The following is a 20,810-nucleotide window of genomic DNA, read 5'->3' as shown; positions in this document are numbered from 1 at the left end:
TGTGGGAACGGAGTGAGGCTGGTGGAGTGATTTGGAAATGAGTGATAACCAAATAAACACAAAACAGCGCGACAGCCCCTCGCAGACGACTACCGTGCACAAACAAAACCAAACACTAAATAAAATCCAGGCCTGGTCCTCTCTTGTCCTGCACTGTCGTCGCTCCTCTTTTGTATACTTTCGATCTCCTCCATGGGACTTGAGACTTAATTAATTAAATTGGTTTATAAACATTATTTTAAACATTATGCATGAAACATTTTTTTTTTTCACAGATATTCATGTTTTCTTATGCTTTGAATAAATGTGTATTAGTAATTTTTTGCTCGATGCTACCTCTTGTGGCCTCAGGAAGGAAACCAAAAGCTTTTCTTCACCCCAACTGAAATTATGTATTTTAAACTGAAATAAAATTCTAATTTTTTATCATATTTAAGTAATACATTTGAATTTAGTTTATCAGCCATTTTCACAGCCCTAGTTTGCAGTAAGTTAACACGTTGCTCAATTACAGCTCGACAGCTGAAAGGCTCACTATGCAGGTCTTTGTCTTCTCAGGTGTAAATCACAATGATATTCATGATAGTTGATGCCTACTCGCATGTGACTTTTACCAACATAAAGTGTCTTAGAAATTTTAAAGGGGGGGTGAAATGCTATTTCATGCATACTGAGTTTTTTACACTGTTAAAGAGTTGGATTCTCATGCTAAACATGGACAAAGTTTCAAAAATTAAGTTGTACGTTTGAAGGAGTATTTCTGTTCCAAAAAAACCTCTTCCGGTTTGTCACAAGTTTGGGAAAGTTTTTTTCGAGTATGGCTCTGTGTGACGTTAGATGGAGCGGAATTTCCTTATATGGGTCCTGAGGCACTTCTGCCGGAAGAGCGCGCGCTCCCGTATAGCAGAGCACTGAGAGCACAACAGACTTCACTGATCAGAGCGAGAGCGGCGCCAAATGTCACAAAAGAAGTGTGTTTTTGGTTGCCAGGGCAAGACAACCCTGCACAGATTACCAAAAGAGAAACAGCATTAAGGGACCAGTGGATGGAGTTTATTTTTACAGAGCATCAACGGAGCTGTGCAAGTGTTTGTGTTTGTTCCCTGCATTTCGAAGATGCTTGTTTTACAAACAAGGTCCAGTTTGACGCTGGATTTGCACATCGTTTATTTCTTAAGGATAATGCAGTCCCAACGAAAAAGGGTCACGATCGTGTGTTGGAACCGCAGGCGGTGAGTAAAACTGCTTAAAATATCTCTGTGTTGTTAACTTAGCTATCAGCGCGTAAGCACATCAAGTAAACAACATGCGATGTTGTCATCAAACTGCATTTTCCACATGTACACCTTAAAAAAAAAAAAGACGACAAAGTGGAACTTAGTCTTTTTCCAAAACCGCTAAGCAAATATATACAGTTTCAGTACATACCACATAGAGACGTCGTTGCTGATGCTGCTCTTGTTAAATTTCAGCCTCTGGATCTGATTCTGGATCATAAATATACGCTGAATCTGACTGTTAGCCATGGTTTGTTTGGGATGATGTTTTTTCCTCACGGTAATCTCACAGTTTCCAAACGCTCTCAACGCAAAAGCCTACTGGCGCAGTGTTAATTTTGACAGCAAATTCGGATTTAGTCTTAGTCTTAGTCTTTTGAATAACACACCATTTAGTTTTAGTCACATTTTAGTCATCTGAAATGTTTTAGTCTTAGTCTAGTTTTAGTCGACTAAATATCATAAGAGTTTTAGTCTTAGTCTAGTCTTAAGTCTTTTAGTCTTAGTCTAGTTTTTTTTTTTTAGTAGAACAAAGTCAACTTAGTTGACTTGACTAAATGTTTCCATCAGTCTGTTATGGAATGGTATTTATAAAATAAACATAAGGCCTGCTCTCAATGAAAAATATACATGCTCTCTGAAAAAGATATGCATTCGTCCTGAATGATATGCAATGCATATGACATTCTTTCAAGATGAAGTACAGTATTATTGAAATAGACAACCACCTATATTATATTTGTATTGTATGTTCATTCTATTTCTTTATTTGTGATATTTACACAAAGTTTACATTTTTTAAGTTTGTTTTTGTTCATTTAAAATAGCACTGCATAGTCTTCACTGTAAAATAAAATACACAATCAAACCAAAATGTATTCAGACACCTTCAACGTTTCTTACAATATCACAGTTTATCTGCTGTAGTTTAGAAATTGGTAATAAAATATGACAATAACTCTGTGGTTAAACTGTGTCAGAACAACAAATTCATCTTGATAATGTCTGATGCAATGCTTAATTTGGTTCAGTCTGTGGTGTGAAAAGGTGGCATTAGCAATTAAAGAAAGAAACACTTAAGCAAAACATGCTCAGGTCCCTAATATTTTTTTTTTTGTATTTTTTAGTCACTAGTAAAACAATATAATCTTTTCTATCTGATTTTTGGATTGACTTTGGATAAATTCTTGTTAAAACTACAAAGTAATTTAATCAAGAGCAGTGAGTGATTTACTTTCATTTTCATACATTAAAGACACTGACAGCAGAGCTAGTAAATTAGGCGCGGTCACTTTAAGAGACAAATGCATCCATTATAAAGATACACATCCGATTTCTTTCCAACTCTTTACTTTCACTGAAGACACAACTACAGACTTTTTCGAACACACTTTCCAAGACGGGTATTTCGACATATTTAGTATGTATTTGTTGTCGGTACAAAAGCAAGAAGACTTTGAGACGCGTCTCTGCTTGCTCCCTGAACACCGCGCTGCTGAATTGAGCTCATTCACTTTTCGCTCTTTTTCTTATGTTTATTTAAAATGCGATTTGTATTTGTTCGTTCAGGCGCAGGAGGACGCAAACGTCCTGAAGGAGAACTCGGTTCAGTGTTGCGCGAGTAACCAGCTGCTCAGTTCAACTTTCCCGCAGCGCGGGGCTGAAGCCAACTTGATGTGTTGAATGCTTGGAGCACGTTATAAAACGTAATCTTACACATTTCTGTTTTAATAAATGCTCATATTAAAACATAGCATTACACATAAGTAGGTACAAAAATAATCAGTGATACATTTACGACCCCACAAAAATTTGGGTCGCAATGGCATTTCAAAAGGTCGCAGTGTAGTTCCCTGTGTAAACAACTTAACTGTTATGAAAACGTCCTCGATACTGTGCGAATTTCTGCAAACTCATCTTTGTTCTCTTTTCTGTGTAACTGCTGCTGCGTTTGTTTAGCTGTGGCGCTTCCATTTGCCGCGGCTTTTTATAATGGCTCGGCTGCTTCTGCATAGATCAACCTACCCTCAAAGATTCGCTCTGATTGGATCTCTTCTCCATTCGTCTCTCCCATATATTTTCGTCTCATTTTTATTCGTTGACTAAAGTGTCAGTTATATTTCGTCACGTTTTTCGTCATCATATCTGACTTTTTATTTAGTTTTTATTTAGTTTTCGTCCGTGAAAAAGGTTAGTTGACGAATATTTTTCGTCATAGTCTTCGTCAACGAAATTAACACTGTACTGGCGCTCGTGATTCTTTAGCTCCGCCCACACGTCACGCCTCCAGCCGCTCGTGTTTTTCCGGGAAAAATCGGTACAGACTATCTTTCTCTTATGAATATAATAAAACTAAAGACTTTTTGGAGTTATGAAGGATGCAGTACTACTCTATAGGTACTCAAGATTAACAGGATATTGAGTGAAAACGAGCATTTCACCCGCCCTTTAAATCAATATATTGTTTTCTGTGAGTGAGTAAACAAGATGATTTTCACATAATTTAGAAAGAAAAATTCTAGGCTACAAGCTCCAGTTCTCAAAAGTCTTTAGTTTTATTAAGTTTTAATAAATAAAGTTTAATAAAGTTTTATTGCCTTATTCAAGTTGATTTAACATTTTTAGTTTTTCACTAACCATGCATAACATTTTTTTTTCTCAAAAACACAATCATGTACATACATGCTGCGCACATATTATTATAGCCCAGTTTGTGCTGATTACAGTGAGATTAGACTTTACCCATTTAGATATTTAAAAGAAAAAAGCACAAATGTCAGGGCATGACAAAACTTCCCCAGGCCCCAAAAATACTTTTAGACTCCAAAGGGTTAAAGGAAGTATATGCGTAAATTTGACCCGATGGCGCTTTTAGGTATAAACCCACCACTTTTATTCTGGTTTAATCTAAATCATGTGAGTTTGTTTAAGCATTAAATTTATGAGAGATTTTATGAATTTTAAACCAAAAAGACTCAAGCTTATTTTTTTTTTAATCTTACAGTGACAGTCATTTCTTAATTTATGCCAGGAGTTATGGAAATGATAAATGAAGTCGAGATCAATGTGAAGCTAGAGTCTTAGACCTTTTTAGTGAAAATATAAATACTAACATTCCTCAATATTAAATCTTTCCTTAGAAAGCCATGTTTCTAGCATTTGTAAAATTGCATTTTTCCATCTCAAAAATATATCAAAACTATGACTTATGCTCTCAATGTCAAATATAGAAATGTTTAAAATAATGCGTTTATGACCTCAAGGTTAGATTATTGTAATGCTTTATTGGGTGGTTGTTCTGCACGCTTAGTAAACAAACTACAGAACCAGGAAGTATGACCATATTAGCCCGGTTCTGTCAACACTGTGCTCCCTATCAAACATCGTATAGATTTTTAAATCTTGCTTATTACTTATAAAGCCCTGAATGGTTTAGCACCTCAGTATTTGAACAAGCTCTTGTTAAATTATAATCCTCAATGTCCGCTGCATTCTCAAAACTTGATAAAACCTAGAATATCAAAATCAACTGCGGGCGGCAGATCCTTTTCCTATTTGGCGCCTAAACTCTGGAATAACCTACCTAACATTATCCGGGAGGCAGACACACTCTTGCAGTTTAAATCTAGATTAAAGACCCATCTCTTTAACCTGGTATACACATAACATACTAATATGCTTTTAATATCCAAATCCGTTAAAGGATTTTTAGGCTGCATTAATTAGGTAAACTGGAACCGGAACACTTCACATAACACCGTACTTTCTACATCATTAGAAGAATGGCATCTACGCTAATATTTGTCTGTTTCTCTCTTGTTCCGAGGTCACCGTAGCCACCAGATCCAGTCTGTATCCAGATCAGAGGGTCACTGCAGTCACCCGGATCCAGTACGTATCCAGACCAGATGGTGGATCAGCACCTAGAAAGGACCTCTACTTCCGAGAAAGACAGCGGAGACCAGGACAACTAGATCCCCAGATACAGATCCCCTGTAAAGACCTTGTCTCAGAGGAGCACCAGGACAAGACCACAGGAAACAGATGATTCTTCTGCACAATCTGACTTTGCTGCAGTCTGGAATTGAACTGCTGGTTTCGTCTGGTCAGAGGAGAACTGGCCCCAACTGAGCCTGGTTTCTCCCAAGGTTTTTTTCTCCATTCTGTCACCGATGGAGTTTCGGTTCCTTGCCACTGTCACCTCTGGCTTGCTTAGTTGGGGTCACGTCATTTACAGCGATATCATTGACTTGATTGCAAACGATTGCAAAGGTACTATTTAAACTGAACAGAGATGACATCAATTCAATGATGAACTGCCTTTAACTGTCATTTTGGTTGCCATATGCCTAACATTAAATATTCAATAACGTGTGTCCACCAAAGAGTTTTTAGCCAGCTGAAAAAATTACATGTGCTCTTCTTAAAATGACCAGCTGGTGGCGCTTGAGAACGCTTTGGTGGCACAGCGTTTTTCCAGCTGAGACACTTTTTGTTTAGTTGTCCCACCCATCCTCTACTTATATATCTATTTATTTTCTATTATTTAAATAGTGACAGTGATGAGCACTACGTTTTACAGTTATCAACCCAATTTTTTTTTATTCCAATGGAGGGCAAGGGCAAAATGAACGTGTAACTATTATGGCAGTGCATCAAAATTCAGTGTTATCAGTTTGCCCAAAGAAACATAAATTTTTACGCACCATTTACACGTGATAAGGAGCAGGTGTACATTTATTTCATACCAGGTAACATTTTGAAAATAAAAACATTTTCATGAATTCGAAACTTTACGTCATAAGAGCTTTACGAACAATTAACAGAAATTAATTATGTTCGTGTTTCACAAAAGAGGCCCTACAAGAGCTTATTAAACCATTAAGCCAATTATGTATTTTTGGTAATTATTATTTTATTTGAGTTAGTTTTTCAGTTACTGTTGTTGGTTTTGTTTAGTTCTAGTTTTTCATTTATTTAGAAATTTTCATTTATTTCAGTTTATGAAAATGTTTTTTTCTTAATTTATAAAAAATAAACTTGGGTTTGGCTACCTCAAACTCAACTGCAAAGACCATAGAGGGTAACATGAAGAAGACCGATATGTAAATAATGAAAAATGGCTAACAAAACAGGAAACTATGGCCAAAACAAGCACTTTTTGCCTGTTCTGACACACTCCTGCTCGAACAAAAACTTTGCAGGACCGTGGCTCTCCAGGACAGACGTTGGCCACCTCTTGCCTACATCAACTTCATTGAACAATACCCTGATTACATGGGTGGTGTGAACAATGCATGATGGCTATTCATCAAGGAGCTGGTCAAAGAGCTTGTCATGCCACATATGAAGAGTGCTTGGAGGACAGGCTCAAACTTCAAAAAAACAAAAGAAAAGAAACATCACCAAAGATATTTTACCAAAGATTTCACCTGGCCAAGGGGGCACAAATCAGCAGCTGGCATTCCCAGTGCACTAGGCCGGTGTGCAAGGAGTTAAGCCCTGCACTGGCCTCAACAATAGGCCCTAGTCCGGCCCTGAATTCTTCATAATTCTTGACCCTAGTCTGACCAGAGACTTTACCCTTCTTCCAAAGCAGGTAACTATTGTTCCCTTTCAGTCGGTCACTCTCGACGCCACGTCGGATGACCGACGAATATGGGATATCGCTTCGATAGACCAATCTACTTCGAGTGTAAACTAAACGAGCCAATGCACATTGGCATGCAATTATTGCATCCAGCTGCCGCTGATCACTGCGTGAGTATAAGAGGGCAGCAGGTGCAATGCATACCAGCTTTTCGCTTCGGAGCCGAGCGTTAGTATCGCTCTGCTCAACTGTGTCTGCTGTGAACTACGAGTTCAGCACGCTCTCGGAAGCTTCGTGTGTTGGCGAGACGGCGCTTCAGCGGCGGTCGTTCCTGTGTCGAGTGGATCTGCACACTTCAGGTTGCACTACCCCTGTCGTGTTGCAAGCGGCCATCCCCCCTGTGCGCCTCAGCACTGAAAGAGCATTTCCTAAAAGAGCAAATTCTCTCTAAAAGAGCTTCACGGGTGCGTCTTTGTAAAGACGACGGATCGTCCTTATAAGGATGCCGTTTCACCCGTGTGTTTCTGGGTGCGGTCGTTACCTGGCACCGGGTGATGGCCACGATCGCTGCCTCACGTGTCTGGGCGTCGAGCACGCTGAGGTGGCTTTCGTGGATGAGTCATGTTCTCACTGCGGGAATATGACCATCTCGGAGCTGCAAACCAGGCTCCGCTACCTTCAGGGGGGCGGAGTCCCGTTGCCGCGGCCGCGATCTGGGGCTCGTTCTGGCGGCCGACAGACGAGAACCACTTCCGGCAGTAGCGCGAGTGGTTTGAGGATCACAGTGGTGGCAAACCCCGCAGGGAACCAACCCTCTGGGGACCATCACTCCTCTAGCACCTCCGATCCAGTGGAGCAACCCACGGAACGCGCTGGGCCCTCTTCAAGGAGCGTACCAACGGTATCCAGTGGGACTCCCCCCGACCAGATGTTGATCTCAGCATCGGAGGGAGAGCTGTCGGATCACGGTTCGGTTGCGCTACCGTCCTCTGGGATGGTGACAAAGCCTGATTCGGATCCCGAAGTGGCAGCTATGCTTTCCCGGGCCGCCGAGAGGGTAGGGCTCGAGTGGAATCCCCCACCGCGTCCCGAGCCCTCACGGCTGGATGATTGGTTTCTCGGGGTGGTGCGCGCTGGTTCTCAGCGCCCCACCCCAGTGCCTTTCTTTCCGGAAGTGCATGACGAGCTCACCAAGTCGTGGATGGCACCTTTTACTGCCAGAAACCAGCCGGTGGGCTCCTCCTCCCTCACCACCCTCGAGGGCGGTGCAGCGAAGGGGTATTCAGGAATCCCGTCGGTGGAGCGGGCGGTAGCGATGCAATTGTGTCCTAAGTCCGCCGCCTCCTGGCGTGGAGACCCGGTGCTCCCTTCCCGGGCCTGTAGGCACTCGTCTGGTCTGACCAGCAGTGCCTATGTGGCTTGCGGGGAAGCTGCTTCCGCCTTACACGCTATGGCGTTACTGCAGGTGCACAAGGCTAAGGCACTGAAAGACCTGCACGAGGGTGGTCACGATCCAGCGCTTCTGGAAGAGCTCCGAACCGCCACTGACCTTGCGCTTCGAGCGACGAAGGTCACCGCGAGTTTGCTGGGTCGTGCGATGTCCACATTAGTGGTCCAGGAGCGCCATCTGTGGCTGGGTCTGGCAGACATGAGGGACACCGACAAGGTCCGGTTTCTCAATGCCCCTGTGTCCCAGACCGGCCTCTTCGGCGACGCAGTCGAGATTTTGGCCCAGCAATTCTCGGCTGCCCAGAAGCAGACTGAGGCGATCCGACACATCCTGCCCCGGCGGGCAGCTGCTGCTATCTCCACCCACCCGCCGGCTGCAGTGCCCCAGCCTGCTCGTCGCCGAGGGCAGCCCCCTGCATCCGCCCCTGCTCACGCGTCGCATCTGCAGCAGCCTCCAAGTGGTGCCGTTGAGCTGGGCACAGGCAGGATGCCCCTCCCGTCCTGGCCCCCGTCAAACCTGACGGTAAGCAGAAGAGCAAGAGGCCCTGGGACGGGTGACCCAGAGAGAGGTAGCTGCTTTCTGGGGGATGGTGTAGGCACCTCTCCCTCCCCTGGAGGAGGGCCAGGCGGAGAATTTGGAAATCTCGACAGGAGAGTAGTTTCCTCCCTCTCTGGGTCCCAGGAGGGCACGGAGAGTTGCGGACGGCCAAGCACCGGACCTCACTCATCCTCCTCCTTCGCCAGATGGCAGCTGCGGGCGGTTCGAGAGCGTCAACAAAGGCCCTACTCACGCACCCTCTGCCAACCCGTGGAACCAGGTGAGCCCTGCACCCCACACTCGCACCACACTCCGGCCTGCTCACAAGCCGCCCGAGTTGGGCCCCTGTGTTCCACCTCGCTGCCCCACTGCGGGTACGGCTGTGGTTCTGCTGGTCCCGCTTGTACGGTTCTTAGGCGCCTGGTCAGCGCTACCCAGCCCGTCTCGCTTGCTTCTGCGAACCATCAGCCTCGGCTATGCGATTCAGATCGCCCGGCTTCCCCCCAAGCTCTGCGGTGTCCGCTTCACTACAGTGGAAGCGTCCGATGCCCCTGTCTTGCGGAAAGAGATCGCAGTCCTACTGGCGAAGGCCGCGATAGAGCCGGTCCCTCCAGCCGATATGAGGAAGGGGCTTTACAGCCCGTACCTCATTGTACCCAAGAAAAGCGGTGGGTTACGACCGGTCTTGGATCTGCGAGTTTTGAATCGGGCCCTCTATCGGCTACAGTTCAAAATGTTGACACAGAAACGCATTTTCAGGTGCGTCCGTCCCCAAGATTGGTTTGCAGCAATCGACCTGAAGGACGTGTACTTTCATGTGTCCATACTTCCGCGCCACAGACCTTTTCTGCAGCTTGCGTTCGAAGGACTAGCATATCAGTACAAGGTCCTGCCCTTCCGGCTGTCCCAGTCTCCCTGTGTCTTCACGGAAGTCACGGAGGCAGCTCTCGTTCCTCTCAGAGAGCAGAGTGTTCGCATTCTCAATTGGCTGATACTAGCACAGTCTCGAGATCAGTTGTGCGAGCACAGGGATGTGGTGCTCCGGCACCTGAGCCTGTTGGGCCTTCAGGTCAGCTGGGAAAAGAGCAAACTCTCACCATTGCAGAGGATCTCTTTTCTCGGTATGGAGTTGGATTCGGTCGAACAGACAGCACGCCTCACAGAGGAACGTGCGCGGTCGGTGCTAGCCTGCTTGAATACGTCCAAGAGCAGGACGGCGTTCCCACTGAAACTCTTTCAGAGGCTCCTGGGGCATATGGTGGCCACAGCGGCACTTACACCGCTCGGCCTATCACATATGAGACCGCTCCGGCACTGGCTTTATGGCCGAGTCCCGAGGTGGGCGTGGAAGCGCGGCACTCACCGGGTCCAAGTTACACCGGCCTGTCGCCAAACCCTCACTCCGTGGTCAGATCTGGCATTCCTATGGGCAGGGGTGCCCCTAGAGCAGATCTCCAGGCATGCTGTGGTTTACACGCATGCCTCCACCACCGCCGGGGGGGCCACGTACAACGGGCATACAGTCTCAGGGGTTTGGACGGGCCCGCAGCTGCAGTGGCACATCAATTGCCTAGAGTTGTTAGCAACGCACCTTGCCTTGAACCGTCTCAAAGGTCTCTTACGAGGCAAGCCTGTGCTGGTCCGATTGGACAACACTGCGACTGTTGCGTACATCAACCACCAAGGTGGTCTGCGCTCTCGTCGCATCTTGCAACTCGCCCACCACCTCCTCCTTTGGAGTCAGAAGGTTCTGAGGTCACTTCGTGCTGTTCACATTCCAGGCCTGCTCAGTCGTACAGCCGACGAGCTGTCTTGAGCAATGCTCCCGGGAGAATGGCGACTCCATCCCCTGACGGTCCAGCTGATTTGGAGGCGGTTCAGAGCCGCTCAGGTAGACCTGTTTGCTGCTCCAGAGACCTCTCACTGCCAGGCTTTCTACTCCCTGACCGAGGGAACTCTCGGCACGGACGCACTGGCACACAGCTGGCCGCGGGACCTACGCAAGTATGCGTTTCCCCCAGTGAGCCTTCTCGCACAGACGTTGTGCAAAGTCCAGGAGGACGAGGAGCAAGTCTTACTAGTAGCGCCATATTGGCCTACTCGGACCTGGTTCCCCGAACTAGTCGAGATTTTGGCCCAGCAATTCTCGGCTGCCCAGAAGCAGACTGAGGCGATCCGACACATCCTGCCCCGGCGGGCAGCTGCTGCTATCTCCACCCACCCGCCGGCTGCAGTGCCCCAGCCTGCTCGTCGCCGAGGGCAGCCCCCTGCATCCGCCCCTGCTCACGCGTCGCATCTGCAGCAGCCTCCAAGTGGTGCCGTTGAGCTGGGCACAGGCAGGATGCCCCTCCCGTCCTGGCCCCCGTCAAACCTGACGGTAAGCAGAAGAGCAAGAGGCCCTGGGACGGGTGACCCAGAGAGAGGTAGCTGCTTTCTGGGGGATGGTGTAGGCACCTCTCCCTCCCCTGGAGGAGGGCCAGGCGGAGAATTTGGAAATCTCGACAGGAGAGTAGTTTCCTCCCTCTCTGGGTCCCAGGAGGGCACGGAGAGTTGCGGACGGCCAAGCACCGGACCTCACTCATCCTCCTCCTTCGCCAGATGGCAGCTGCGGGCGGTTCGAGAGCGTCAACAAAGGCCCTACTCACGCACCCTCTGCCAACCCGTGGAACCAGGTGAGCCCTGCACCCCACACTCGCACCACACTCCGGCCTGCTCACAAGCCGCCCGAGTTGGGCCCCTGTGTTCCACCTCGCTGCCCCACTGCGGGTACGGCTGTGGTTCTGCTGGTCCCGCTTGTACGGTTCTTAGGCGCCTGGTCAGCGCTACCCAGCCCGTCTCGCTTGCTTCTGCGAACCATCAGCCTCGGCTATGCGATTCAGATCGCCCGGCTTCCCCCCAAGCTCTGCGGTGTCCGCTTCACTACAGTGGAAGCGTCCGATGCCCCTGTCTTGCGGAAAGAGATCGCAGTCCTACTGGCGAAGGCCGCGATAGAGCCGGTCCCTCCAGCCGATATGAGGAAGGGGCTTTACAGCCCGTACCTCATTGTACCCAAGAAAAGCGGTGGGTTACGACCGGTCTTGGATCTGCGAGTTTTGAATCGGGCCCTCTATCGGCTACAGTTCAAAATGTTGACACAGAAACGCATTTTCAGGTGCGTCCGTCCCCAAGATTGGTTTGCAGCGATCGACCTGAAGGACGTGTACTTTCATGTGTCCATACTTCCGCGCCACAGACCTTTTCTGCGGCTTGCGTTCGAAGGACTAGCATATCAGTACAAGGTCCTGCCCTTCCGGCTGTCCCAGTCTCCCTGTGTCTTCACGGAAGTCACGGAGGCAGCTCTCGTTCCTCTCAGAGAGCAGAGTGTTCGCATTCTCAATTGGCTGATACTAGCACAGTCTCGAGATCAGTTGTGCGAGCACAGGGATGTGGTGCTCCGGCACCTGAGCCTGTTGGGCCTTCAGGTCAGCTGGGAAAAGAGCAAACTCTCACCATTGCAGAGGATCTCTTTTCTCGGTATGGAGTTGGATTCGGTCGAACAGACAGCACGCCTCACAGAGGAACGTGCGCGGTCGGTGCTAGCCTGCTTGAATACGTCCAAGAGCAGGACGGCGTTCCCACTGAAACTCTTTCAGAGGCTCCTGGGGCATATGGTGGCCACAGCGGCACTTACACCGCTCGGCCTATCACATATGAGACCGCTCCGGCACTGGCTTTATGGCCGAGTCCCGAGGTGGGCGTGGAAGCGCGGCACTCACCGGGTCCAAGTTACACCGGCCTGTCGCCAAACCCTCACTCCGTGGTCAGATCTGGCATTCCTATGGGCAGGGGTGCCCCTAGAGCAGATCTCCAGGCATGCTGTGGTTTACACGCATGCCTCCACCACCGCCGGGGGGGCCACGTACAACGGGCATGCAGTCTCAGGGGTTTGGACGGGCCCGCAGCTGCAGTGGCACATCAATTGCCTAGAGTTGTTAGCAACGCACCTTGCCTTGAACCGTCTCAAAGGTCTCTTACGAGGCAAGCCTGTGCTGGTCCGATTGGACAACACTGCGACTGTTGCGTACATCAACCACCAAGGTGGTCTGCGCTCTCGTCGCATCTTGCAACTCGCCCGCCACCTCCTCCTTTGGAGTCAGAAGGTTCTGAGGTCACTTCGTGCTGTTCACATTCCAGGCCTGCTCAGTCGTACAGCCGACGAGCTGTCTTGAGCAATGCTCCCGGGAGAATGGCGACTCCATCCCCTGACGGTCCAGCTGATTTGGAGGCGGTTCAGAGCCGCTCAGGTAGACCTGTTTGCTGCTCCAGAGACCTCTCACTGCCAGGCTTTCTACTCCCTGACCGAGGGAACTCTCGGCACGGACGCACTGGCACACAGCTGGCCGCGGGACCTACGCAAGTATGCGTTTCCCCCAGTGAGCCTTCTCGCACAGACGTTGTGCAAAGTCCAGGAGGACGAGGAGCAAGTCTTACTAGTAGCGCCATATTGGCCTACTCGGACCTGGTTCCCCGAACTAGTGCTCCTCTCGACAGCCCCTCCTTGGCTGGTTCCTCTGAGGAGGGATTTACTGACTCAGAGACGGGGCACCATTTGGCACCCGCGTCCAGACCTTTGGAAACTCCATGTTTGGTCCCTGGACGGGACGCGGAGGTTCTAGGTGACCTACCCCAAGAGGTAGTTAACACCATCACTTCGGCAAGAGCACCGTCTACGAGACACGCCTATGCCTTGAAGTGGAACCTGTTCGTTGAGTGGTGTTCTTCTCGCCGAGAAGACCCCCGAAGATGCCCGATTGCGGCCGTGCTATCCTTTTTGCAGCAAGGGTTGGAGCGAAGGCTGTCTCCCTCCACCCTCAAAGTCCAGGTTGCCGCTATTGCTGCGTACCATGACCCTGTGAATGGGAAGTCTTTGGGTAAGCATGACCTCATCATCAGGTTCCTTAGAGGGGCCAGGAGGTTAAATCCATCCCGGCCCCCCTGTATACCCTCTTGGGACCTGTCTCTAGTGCTTAAATCACTACAGCAGGGCCCATTCGAGCCTTTGCATTCAGTTGAGCTAAAGTTTCTTTCATTGAAAACTGTGCTCCTGCTTGCACTGGCCTCCATCAAGAGGGTAGGGGACCTGCATGCATTTTCGGTCAACGATTCGTGCCTAGAGTTCGGGCCGGCTGACTCCCAGGTAATCCTGAGGCCCCGGCCTGGCTACGTGCCCAAGGTTCCCACTACACCCTTCAAAGACCAAGTGGTGAACCTGCAAGCGCTGCCCCTGGAGGAGGCAGACCCAGCCCTGGCTTTGCTTTGTCCTGTTCGAGCATTAAGGTGCTACGTGGACCGGACGCAAAGCTTCAGGACCTCAGACCAGCTCTTTGTCTGTTACGGAGGCCGGCAGAAGGGGAATGCCGTCTCTAAGCAGAGGATGGCCCACTGGATTGTGGATGCCATAACCCTGGCTTATCAGGCTCAGGATGTGCCCTGCCCGTTCAGGCTTCGAGCTCACTCAACTAGAAGTGTTGCATCCTCCTGGGCGCTGGCTCGTGGCGCCTCGCTGACAGATATTTGTAGAGCTGCGGGCTGGGCGACCCCTAACACGTTCGCTAGGTTCTATAACCTTCGTGTAGAGCCGGTATCCTCCTGTGTTCTCACCTCAAACGGGTAGTGGCACTGAGAGGCCCCGGTTAGTGTCGGCTTGCTAAAACTGCTCCAGAGTGTCCGAACTGTAGACCCTGTTGAGTTCCTCCATCACCCTAGGCAGCTGGACGCGGCGGAACGTCCGGCGCCAGGCCTTCATGATGAATCCGTGAGAACCATGGAAGGCTGGGCTCCATATTGAGACCTAAGCGGTACTCGTATGTGTATAGTCCACGGTATAGCCTTAGAGCCCGTGTTTCCCCGGCAGACTTCTGCCTTCCCAAGAGGGTTTTAATCACCTCAAATTTCTCCGTATACTCCTAAGCGGATGCTATATGTGTATTTGCCTCCGAGACCTCCTTCGGGAAGGATGGGGCTTCCGCAGCGTCCCGGCTCCAAGCGGACCGGGTACGTTTTCCCAGTGTTATCCAATCTCACCCAGTGAGGTAGTGCTTTGACAATGGTGAGTGGAGCTACTTGTTCTGAGCCCCGGCCTACACCTAATAGGGGCGCAGGCGGCTCGCACAGGGCACTGGAAGGGGCAGCACACATGGCGCTTTGATAGGGATCCCATATTCGTCGGTCATCCGACGTGGCGTCGAGAGTGACCGACTGAAAGGGAACGTCTCGGTTACGTATGGTAACCCTCGTTCCCTGAAGGAGGGAACGGAGACGCCACGTCCCGTCGCCATGGTTGCTGTACCGCCGCTGAGCTGCCGGGTTCCCGGCTCGGCTCCTCAGCGAAAAACTGGTATGCATTGCACCTGCTGCCCTCTTATACTCACGCAGTGATCAGCGGCAGCTGGATGCAATAATTGCATGCCAATGTGCATTGGCTCGTTTAGTTTACACTCGAAGTAGATTGGTCTATCGAAGCGATATCCCATATTCGTCGGTCATCCGACGTGGCGTCTCCGTTCCCTCCTTCAGGGAACGACGGTTACCATACGTAACCGAGACGTTTCAGCTATTAAAATAGTTCAGTTTTTTATGTAATGGTAAAGTGATTATATTTTGTTTAGTTAAAAAAAAAATCTATTTCATTTAGAAAAATGTTTGGAGCATTTTTTATTTTATTTTTTGTACATTTTTTTTTTTTAAATGATGACCAAGCAGCCAGCCACAGACTGTGAGTTGATCATAGCCTATATTTGAGAAATTAAGCCTTCTTAAATCATCACGACTTGACTTAAATATAGATATAACACAGTTCAATCATATCGCAATATTAGTTAAAATGTTTACCCTATATAGCTGTGTGCTGTTAGAAGTATATCCAGTCATTTGAGTGGAGAGGAGCTAAAGCGCACTTTGCAGGTTGTGATCACTTACATTTTAAACAGCTTAAAATATACAATTGTGGAAGTAACAAAATACAACTACTCATACTGTCATTAAAGGTCCATTGAAGTGCCTTGAAACACACAGCATTATTCTATGTATGGTGACAAGAGGGCGGGACAAATTGAGCAGCCACGCCCCCTTTAAAAAATAGCCAATAGGGCTTGGGCGCCGCGTTGCATTCTGGGACGTGGCGACCATGTTGATGGCCTTTCGAATGTAAACATACAGCAAGTCGAACGAGAAGAAGCAGAGTTGGGAGAAAGAAAAAAGATGCTAAAATCATGAAAAGGTTTTGGAATTTATAGGGGTGTCAGGGACCGGTATGTGGACAAAATCGGCACTTTGGTTTGGATTTATATGAAATTCCCAACAAAGGCTACCTTGCTTGTTTTGTGAGCGCCTACACTTCAGAACAGTTTCCGAAGCTACAAGTAAATGGAGTCTCATGTGCGGTTAAAAAATGGATGGGTTCAGGAGCTGCAAATCATAAAGCCGGCAAACAGTATACAGTAATACAGTAATCCGGACAAAGGTAAGCTGCGCTACGCCTAGCTGGTAGTTTAGTAACCGTTAGTGCTAAGAACCATTCACACATGTACTTTTAACTATATGTTTAAAAAATTGTAGTCAGTATCTGTCAACCCTCCCGTTTTTTCCCGGGGTTCTCATGTATTTGAGCTGTTTTCCTGCTGTCTTGCTACCCCCTTGCCCTTCCAGTGAAACAGGTGTTTTCAAAGCATCGTTTTGCTTACTTGATGTTGGGCTTTTTTAAGATAACAGTGTGGTTGTTGTTCACGCCAATCTGTAAGCAAAGTCACATTAAACCTAGATTCACTTAGTTAATGCAGCAGTTTTGTAGTACGATTTTTTGCTGTCAGCAGAGGGATAGCAACAGAAAGATGAACGTTGAAAATTTCACGTATTTTGGATGAGTAACCCAGGACATTTCCCTTATTTTCAATGTTCAGTGTTGACTTAAGCTATATAAATTAATATTCAGCTGTTATGGTCTCCGTGGTCATGCCTCCAAGCTAGTGATGTGTCGTTCTTGAACGATTCGTTCATTTTGAACGAATCTTTAATGTGACTCGGGAAGAACGAGTCGTCTCGGGGTGTGATTCGTTCAGTCGTGCATGTGCATTATTCTATAGGTTCTGTTCTAGTCGTAGTAATTCACCTGTCAGTCAATGCAGTCTTGAGCCGGAAAGAGAATTGATTACTTCATAGTTCGGGTCTATTGGGTTTTTGACTCATTCCTTAATCACGTGACAGCCCAATACGCTAAACCCAATGCAGTCTGAGCCGGAAAGAGAATTGATTAGTTCATCTCATGAGTCTTCGGGTCGAGTCATTACTTAATCACGTGACAGACCCATACGCTAAAACCATAGACAGTAAAAGAATGCAGTATTAAGCCGGAAAGAGAATTGATTTGTTCATCTTTCGGTTCTTCGGGTTTTTCGTTCTTTTGTCCCGTGATGTGACAACATTGGCTAGAGTAATTAGTTAATTTACAACTTTCCTTACAAATGGGTGCGTAGTACTTATTTATTATTAGTATTATTTATTTATTATTTTAATTTCTGTCATGGTGGTACTTTTCCATAACACTGAATGTGGAAATAAAGAGTTGGTTATGCTTAAAATGTTGATCTTTTTTTCTGTCTGTTTGTTTGTTTGTTTGTTTTTGTTTAGTTGTGCAGTTATTAAATCAGATTGTCTGTGTAAACCATACTTTTGTAACATATGACACTTTGTAAACATTAAAAACACTGTGTACATACTTTTGAATTGTTGTTTATTGTTTATTTTTGTGCCAGAAAAGCTTTGTAACAAAGAGGACAACTATTCCAAAATAAATTAAAATAATAAAAATGTAAATAATTAAAAATGAAATTAAAATTAAAATTAAAAGATAATAAAGCCACAGGGTCTAATAACCTTAACAAATGAACTTTAAAAGTACAATATAAAAAAAAGAAAGAAAAAAAAGAAAAACTAAATATTGCACAAGAAGCTTTGCTTTTTTTACGTAATAATTTTAAATGAATGCGTTTTAAAATAAATAAATTTAAAATAAAAACTTTATATCAAAGAAGAAAACTATTCCCAAAATAATTTTAAACCATTTGAATAAAAAATAAATGAAAATTAAGAGATACTAAAGCTACGGAGCCTTCCAATAACAAATTACCATTAAAATCACAACAACAACAACAAAAATATTGCACAACAAGCTAGTCTTTTTCTAAATAAATAAAAATAAATAAGTCTGAGTCTGTGAGTTCTTCTATCTGAGATAATCTGCCCAATTTTAGAAAAAAACATTTCAGATGGCACGGATGTGGCCACAATGCAAAGTCTTGTGTTTGTGACTTCAGAAAGGGTTTTGTATACTGGTGAACATCTCCTCCACCAGGCCAGAGGGTCTGATGTGCGGGGTAAGAGTGGCTCTGCAAGGTTGGCCCGCATCTCCATCATAGCATCTGAGGTCTTAGAAGAGGTAGCAGAAGGCCTCAAACTTAACCTCTCGTCAAAGTCTTCCCAAAACATGGCCCCTGCACTGGCAGTGCACCAGGATCTGAAACTCCTCACTCTGAGCTGGGTTAAAACTGTTAAAGCTGAAGTTATCATAACCTTAATGTTTTAAACTAACATTAATAATTCAAATTCAAAATGTTATTTGCTTTTAATGTATGTCATTATGTCCTTTTTTGAACAATCTTCTTATACATATATTACACCAATATGTCAAGTCTGCCTAGGAAAAGCAATTATTATACCAGCAAACTCAAAACTGGAGTAAAAATGAACAAACTAGTCTATAAATAATTTTTATTGTAAGCTTGGATTATTATATTATTATATAGCCTAGTGTTTATTTACCGATAGACAGTCAAGAAGACAAACTAATCAAAATTTTATTTATAACAGGGTTTTATTTATTTATACAACAATAACACACCACAGATCCTCAACAAACAGTAACAAAAACACAGTGACAGAAATGTCAGAAATAGCGCATGGGTCTGTCACGTGATTAAGGAACGAGTCAAACTCGACCTGAGACCCGAAAGACTCATGAGATGAACTAATTAATTCTCTTTCCGACTCAAGACTGCGTTGGTTTTGCGTATAGGTCTGTCACGTGATTAAGGAAGGAGTCAAAAACCCGAAGACTTCTTGTCAGATAAGAGGTGAGATGAGCTAATCACAGACTGAAGACCCAGGTAAAGAATTCATATTTTTTTCTGTATCTTATAGCATTTTAGTTTTGTATTGTTTGTAGTGTGATCAACGTTTGCGTAAGTACTAGATGTGTTGGGGAGGTAGCACTTAATATTTTAATTACATTTTGCTAAAATGAACGAAATGAACGAAATGACTCGAAAAAAGATTCGTTCATTTGCTGAACGAGACTCAAAAGTCTGAGTCGGTAAAATGATCCGAACTTCCCATCACTAGGAATCTCGGTTGAGTTTGTCGCTTTTTCTTCTTCTTCTTCTTCTTCTTCTTCTTCTTCTTCTTCTTCTTCTTCTTTGACGTTTAATTGCTGTCGGCAAACCAGGTTTGGTGCATATTCCGCCATCTACTGGAATGGAGTGAGAGGCATTGATATCAGAATACAGAATAAAATAACTTCCTTTTAACTGTATTGCTTTAAAAAGATTTTTAAAAAGAGCTTCATAACCCTTGTAAGAACTATTTCATATATTCTGCAAAGTTCTAAAGAGTTTATGCCAACAGATATTAAGTTGTACTTTAGCTGAAATCTTTCTCTTTCATATATGCCATTCAACAGATCAGCAATGCTTTACAGTTTCTGGAAGTCCACTCTTATTGCATCATGTCTCCCTATCATCTGAAGTGATTTGTTGAGGGCACAATGACCAATTCTCAGAAGTAACATCACTGTATCCTTTCTTATAACTAAACTAAACCAACTAGTTTTTGTTTAACATGCAAATGCCATCCTTTATTTCCTTTGTCCCGCTTTTGCTTAAAGGCCTGTGTAGCTATTTTGTTTACCTCCTCGCCCTCAACACCAACATGATCCGGTACCCACAAAAATACTGCTAAAGAAGTCTCCCAATCCCCCCCGAAAAGTTCCCAATTCCAGTTAGGTAATATAAAATAATATTCTTAATATCATTAACACCGTTTTTACATTGTAAGAGTTAAAATTTGGTTTTATAGGATTATATTGAATTTATTGCTTCCCTTTAATCTGCTAGCTTTTTTTTTTTTTTTTTTTTTACAGCCAGTTTTCCCATTACCTTTCACCCCCTACCTTTAGTTTCACTAATGAGAAACCTTTTAGCATGCCCCTTAACTTTCGTTTCACCAATGAGAAACCATTTGGCACGCCCCTTAACTTTCGTTTCACCAATGAGAAACCATTTGGCACGCCCCTTAACTTTCGTTTCACCAATGAGAAACCATTTGGCACGCCCCTTAACTTTCGTTTCACCAATGAGAAACCATTTGGCACGCCCCTTAACTTTCGTTTCACCAATGAGAAACCTTTTGGCACGCCCCTTAACTTTCGTTTCACCAATGAGAAACCTTTTGGCACGCCCCTTAACTTTCGTTTCACCAATGAGAAACCTTTTGGCACGCCCCTTAACTTTCGTTTCACCAATGAGAAACCATTTGGCACGCCCCCTAGCTTTCATTTCACAATAAGAAACATTTTGGCACGCCCCCTACCTTTCGTTTCACCAATGAGAAACCTTTTGGCATGCCCCTTAGCTTTCATTTCACCAATGAGAAACCATTTGGCACGCCCCCTAGCTTTCATTTCACCAATGAGAAACCATTTGGCACGCCCCCTAGCTTTCATTTCACCAATAAGAAACCTTTTGGCACGATCATTGCTCAAAGCTGCAGCTACCCCTACTAGTTCACGTCTGGTGTGAACAACATGAGAATTACCCTGTGCTCTCATTGACTTCCAATCAAAGATCCTTTTTTTGTTTTGTTTTTT

The sequence above is a fragment of the Carassius auratus genome, unplaced genomic scaffold (genome assembly GCF_003368295.1).
Source record: "Carassius auratus strain Wakin unplaced genomic scaffold, ASM336829v1 scaf_tig00025698, whole genome shotgun sequence".
NCBI classification, from domain to species: Eukaryota; Metazoa; Chordata; class Actinopteri; order Cypriniformes; family Cyprinidae; genus Carassius; species Carassius auratus.
This window is presented reverse-complemented; position numbering follows the sequence as displayed.